The sequence below is a fragment of the Gossypium raimondii genome, chromosome 4 (genome assembly GCF_025698545.1).
Source record: "Gossypium raimondii isolate GPD5lz chromosome 4, ASM2569854v1, whole genome shotgun sequence".
NCBI classification, from domain to species: domain Eukaryota; kingdom Viridiplantae; phylum Streptophyta; class Magnoliopsida; order Malvales; family Malvaceae; genus Gossypium; species Gossypium raimondii.
Genome location: NC_068568.1, coordinates 37,354,473 through 37,361,464, shown reverse-complemented (window position 1 = coordinate 37,361,464; position 6,992 = coordinate 37,354,473).

The following is a 6,992-nucleotide window of genomic DNA, read 5'->3' as shown; positions in this document are numbered from 1 at the left end:
ATAGGCCTGCATTCCTGTAGAACATCTCATTTCAATGATGAAACCAACCAGGAAGCTTTGAGGCTTAGTTTGGACTTATTAAGGAAGCAAGGGAAACAACTAAAGTAAAGAATGTCGCTCAAGCTCAACAGGTCATGCGGTACTACAACACTAAGGTAAATAGCAAGCAATTCTAGGTCAATGACTGATAAGATATAAAAGTAACATATTTTAATCCCATTCTTAATGTGTTTTTGGATGATTACTTATGCTCTTAATCCTTTAAATTCATGTATCTATACTTAGGAGAGTATTTGAGAGTGAAAAAAGTGAAAAATGAGCCAAAATCGAACAAATAGAGCTATTTTTAGGAGCAAAATGGTCTAGGCATTTCAATACGGGCAAGACACACGCCTATGTGTGCCACACGGGCTAGACACAAGGCCACGTGCTAGCCCGTGTCGATTTTGCATCACGCTTCCCAGATACGCGGAAAAACACAATTTTTAGGCTTTCTGAGCATTCTAATGTCTATAAATACCAATTATGTAACACCCCTAACCCGTATCATTTGCTAGAACCAAGTTACGGAGCATTACCGGAGTTTACAGATCAAACAGACAGAAATTTTATCATTTCATACAACCTACCATTCATGTCAGAAATCAATCAAACTCATACATATTGTCCCTTATTCGAGCCCTCGAGGCCCAAAATACGCGTTAGAAATAAATCAGGACAAATTCAAAAACTCAGGAAATTTTTCGGAATACATTAAAAATTTTCAAAGCTGCAGGGGTCACATGGCCAAACCACATGCCCGTGTGCTAGGCCATGTGAACATACTGACTTGCAAACCTTTACAAGTCACAGGGGACACACGGTCGTGTCACCTGACCGTGTGTCACACACGACTGAGACACACGCCCGTGTCTCTGACCATGTGGATGAAAATAGGCTATTTTATAAGCCATTTTTCTCACCCAGTTTGGTGTCAACCTATAATCAACATTGTGTATATAAAGAAGTCATATTATGACATCTAAAATCAATCCCTAAACACGTATATTCACATAAAATCAATATGCCCTTAGGCATCTTAAATGACCAATACAATTATGTTTAACCATATATACCATGTAACCAAGTAATCAACTAACTTTTATGTCTAATCGCATTAATACACAACATGTAAATCATTTACTAAAACTTACCATTTGGTACCAGTTGTACCACTTATTCAATATCATAAAATACATATACACTTACTATAACATAGTACCAAATCACACCAAGTTATAAAACATACCTCATATGCATTTTCAACTACTATTTTGTCTTTCATTATTCCACACATCAACATTATAAGGCAAATTAAGCACATACTAAAATACCAAAACACAAACCAAATATATGAATAATCTCAACAAAACACATATAGACCAACATTTAACCAAAATAACCTATACATGCCATTATAACCAAAATCAAAATATTCAAAAGTACCGATAGAACCAATGGATAGTGTGATATAACTCTGACAAACTTCCAACCCAAATCGAGCTTCTGATAATCTGTGAAATAAAGGATAAACACTTACGTAAGCAATGAATGCTTAGTAAGCTCGTACAAACTTTAAACATAATATTCCAATTTAATAATAAATTTTATATATTAAATATAAAGCTATACCAATGCCTTAAGATTTATCAACTACATAACCACCAGAGCATAAATGAGTAAGTCTAACAACATCATATATATATATTCATGTCTAATTTAATAGGATTTTATAAACATTATACACCATCATTAACCTTTTCATAAAACTACGAATAACTTCCTTTACTTATTTTCCATTCTATTTATAAACTTAAATAACAACATCAATTAACTAATTAATATATTTATTCATAACATAGGTAAGTTCAACCATAACATACTTAATTTCTCACATATATAAGTACATTAATCAACTCATCAATCCCTTTTCATCATATCACATTTCAATTATGAACTTACCGTTTCATTTGTATAATACTAGACATAAGTATATACATCAATCATAATCTCAAGCTTGACATAAGCCTAATCACCATCATCAATACACAAGTTAGTACATTAATGTATATAACTCATTTTCATGTTTCAAATCACTATCCCATTTTCAATTACAATATCATCCAATATCAATCATAGTACTGTTTTATTTAATTACCCCTATTAACACGACTCAGACTCAGACAGATACACGGATCCAACCAAACACACCAGTTTGGCACCCAGTGCCTTATCGAATAATTCAAAGTAGTAATTTGACACCCAGTGTCTCATCAGTTAAACCTAAGTAAGTTGGCACCCAGTGTCTCATCAACTCGAAGTCGAAGAAATCCCTGAACTCTTCCAATCATATGGCATGCCATCTATATCCGACTCAGCCCGATACAGTTAATAGGGTTCCAATTCATTTTTCAAATACAACCAATATTCATTTCAGTTCAAATAATCAATACATTCAATATATATATCAATTTCAATCCATTCAATCAACTTGAATTCAATTCAATAACAAAGTGTCAAATACTCAAATTGCATATGCTAACATTTTTATTTGATTAACAATGTGCCAATTCACACAATTTCTATATAAATAACTATTCACATATCAAACCACAATTGTTTATACATTGGCATTAGCCATTCAATACTCAATTCATGAGTACATAACTCCTGTATCTCATTTAGTCAATATTCAATAATTAACAAATCTTTCAAATTTATTTAGCAATTTACCTTAACGAGATTTTCCATACGAAGAATGACTTAGGATAAGAGTACACCATCAACAGAAGCTCATAGAACTAGTCCACCAGAACACACCAACAGAAGCTCATAAGAGTTGAACAGAAGCTCGTGAGAGTTGATCCACCCAAATCACTCAAAACAGAAAGTAAAACACGAGAGTTGCAAATAGATGCTGAACCCCGGTTTACTTGGGTAATATTCTGATGTCTTCCTCCAATACCACCATACACCAATTTACGAATGTACTCAAATCTCACGTTCAACCCAAACTGAGTATTAAATTCGATACTATAGTTCCAATAATAATTCAATTCCAACAATAGAACACACATATCTATATAATATCCATCACCAAATAACATTCACTTTAATCAAAATTATACAGAATATAGTTCGTACGAAATTACTTGGCTAAATTGCAGAAATACCAAGATTCAGAGGCATTTTGGTAATTTTCCATTTCCCTTGATTTACCACCCAATCTTGATCAAAATTAATAATTGCATTAAATTTATTAATTAAAATAATAAAATAATTCATTTATGCAATTTGGTCATTTTTGAAATTATTACAAAATTGCCCCTAAAATTTTGCTTTTATTCAATTTAGTCCCTGAGCCCAAATCATGCAAATTAACCCTTTTAAATGCAAAACCATTCTAGCCGAACATTCATGGCATTCAATACAGCCCAATTTTGTAATAATTTCACAGCAAACCCTTGTATTTTTATGATTTCAACAAATTAGTCCCTAATCGAAAAATTCATCAAAATTACTTAATAAAATACTTTTAAATATCAAAAACATCTTAAATTCATCATTTAATAACTAAATTCATATATATTCATCAATTAAAACATTCAAAATCTTTAACAAAATCAAAAACTAGAGTAAGATTTAGTTGGACCTAATTGTAACAATCTCAAAACATAAAATTTTGCCTAGAAACTTTCTAATTTCACTTTTATTGCCTAGAAACTTTCTAATTTCACTTTTATTTTATTTTTAATTACAATTTTTCCATTAATGGCTTCATTTTATTATTTTTTCCATGTTATGTCGCCTCATCTTTACATTTAGGCATAATTGCTATTTAGGTCCTTCTTTATTTATTAATCAAGCCATTTAGTCACTTTATTTTTATAATTAGCAAGTTTTGCACATTTTTCAGTTTAGTCCTTTTTAATTAATTAACTGTCAAAACGTTAAAATTTTTCACTGAAACTTTAGTACTACCTTAATGACACTCTGTAAATATTTTTATAAATATTTACGGCTTGGTTTATAGAAACGAGGTCCCTATACCTCATTTTCTAAAACCACTTGAACAAGGGTTTTATCACTCGAATCTAATAATTCATTATAAGGCATAAATTACTGATTCAAAAATTTTTTAAACCATATTTGACTTGTAAATATTAAATAATAAAATTTATGAGCTTACTCACTGGATTTGGTGGCCTCAAACCACTATTTCCGACATCACTGAAAATTGGGTTGTTAAAAATTTGAAGAAGACATAAGGGAGCAATTAGAGTAGATCGAAGAAAACACTCGAAGAACACCATTGAAATCAACTCGGAAGCGGATCTCCATTAAGATCGAAGATCTCCTTTTAATTTCTCTCGAAGTTTTATTGAGTTTCTTTATGTCTTGTGATTATTCTGACTTTGAGATGTTTTCATTCAGGATTATGAACTAATTCCCTAGATTGCTAGGGAGGATGAAACCTATGATGAATCCTTTTATTTAATGTCTATTTTTACGCAATAAATACTTGATTCTTGTTCTTAATTATGTATGCTTATTTCTTGTTTTAATATTTTCGGGATATTAATTCATGTTTAATGTGCTTAATTCAGTGGAGGAAAATTCCCTATTTAAGAGTAAAAACTAGCATAATTGAGTGGAGTTGCATGCAATGCTAGAAATATGACAACATAAATCTACTAGGTTAGAGTCAAATCTAATAGAGAAATCCATAGATCGAGTTAATGGGACGATAGGGGTTTTAATTAGAAAGAGATTTCAATTAATCAACCTAGAGTCAGTTGTTTTTACTCTTGAAAGAGATATTAACATAATTTAGGGATTTCAACGGATCAAGACACGAGTGAATAAATTGTTTAATTCAGATTCATAATAATAGGTGAAGTCTATGTGGATTCTTTCCTGGGTATTGTCTATCTCATTGGTTAATATTCGATTATTTCCTTGATTCATTATTTGTTACGTTCATAGTTAAATTAGTTTAGTAAATTTAGATTAAAACACATCACTCTAAATTATCGGCTAAATAATAGAAAGACAGTAGTTACTAATACTTTTAGTCCTCGTGGATACGATATTCTCTACTCACCATAGATGTACTATTGTTCAATAAGTGCACTTGCCTTTGTCGTATTTATAGTTAGTTTAGTGACCATCAACGACCTAGTCCTATGAAACACTGAAGCTAGTCTACTAGCATCCCAATGAGGAAAAAGGGATCCCAATTGGGAAGGACCATACAAGATAGTAAAAAGATAGGTTTGGTGCTTATAAGATTGCAAAAATGGACGGCCCCATCCTTCCTCGAACCTGGAACGCATGCCAGTTAAAGAAATATTACTTGTAAGCACTATTTGATTTTATTGACCTTCCTTTCACTGAATGCAATAATTTTGTGCTGTTAAAAAAATTGCCAACTTTCGAACTTCAAGAATTTTCAAAATCTTAGAGTTAGCGATTTAAGATTGCGCTTCTATCTTACAGTCCATTGATTTAAGATCACAACTAACCTACATAGCATGCCGACTTAAGATTATATTTCTTCTTACAGTCCATTGATTTAAGATCATGGCTAACCTACATAACATGCCGATTTAAGATTGTGCTTCTATATTGTAGTCCAGTGATTTGAGATCACGGCTAGCCTGCATAGCATGTCGATTTAAGATCAGGCTTCTATCTTCAGTCCGTTGCTTTAAAATCATGACTAACCTACATAGCACGCCGATTTAAGATCGCGTTTCTATCTTATAGTCTGCTTATTTAAGATCACGACTAACCTACATAGCATGCCGATTTAAAATCACGTTTTTATCTTATAGTCTGTTGATTTAATATCACAGCTAGCCTAAATAGCAGTTTTCTCAGTAGGAGCCACACTTGTCTCCACAGGCTCACCAGAAAAGAAGAGTTTTCCAGATTCTTTCCATTCTTTAAGAAACTCTTCCCATTTCTCTTAAGAGGGAGAAAAAACAACAAACCCGAGGTTACATAGAGAGTCAAAGTCCACAGACTAAACATTAAGAGGCCCGATAATAGCCTGAACATGCAACAAAATGTTTGCTTTCAATTTGGGCATGTAGTTCTCAAGATTTTTCTTGGTTTGTACTTGATAGCTCTCCAAAGCTTCGTAACTCTCTCTCCTTAAATTCTCTATTTCAGCATGATGTCTTTCTTCTGTTGCCTTCATTTGTTCCTCCCACACTGCCTTTTCAACCTATGGTCGATTAAACTTCTCCTTCAATTCTTTTTCTCTAGCCTTCATTGATTTCCTTTTAGCCTCCCAAGTAGTGACAACCTCTACAAGCTCTTTTTTTTGGCGTTCAGTTTCTTTGTACAACTCGTAGAGTCTATTAAGAGCTTACTCGTTTAATTCCATCGCCTTCTCGAACTCTACCCGCTTTACCTCTTCTTCATTGCAAGCTTCATAAAGGCCCTAACCAATGAGTTTGCATTTAGCTACCATCATCTGAAATGAACCCACCAATTCCCTCATTGAGGGTTTCCTATCACAAGACAAAGAAGAGGACGAACATACGTATTCTTTCACCTCTTGTGTGTAAACTCCAAAATATATAGATATTTCAACACTTTTTTATGTATAATTTATGCGTATTTCTAGTGAATAAATAACATTTTATATGGTTTTATACTCAATTTCATGATATTTTTATAATTACCATGAGTATGTGTTAATTCAGTGAAACTGATGTTCAATGCATGTTATTTTGTAATTTTTTGGCAATAATTGGGCTAAGAGAGAATGTGGTTGTTAATTGGACTTAGATAGGTATAAACTGGAAGATATAAATCAATCACATTGGGCTTGAAAGCAATTCCATTTCAAAACCAATTACATAGAAATCCAGATAGAGGCCCAAAGTTGTTCAAGTGAAGGCCTAGAATCGTCCACTCCACTATTATCCTTTGATACAAGT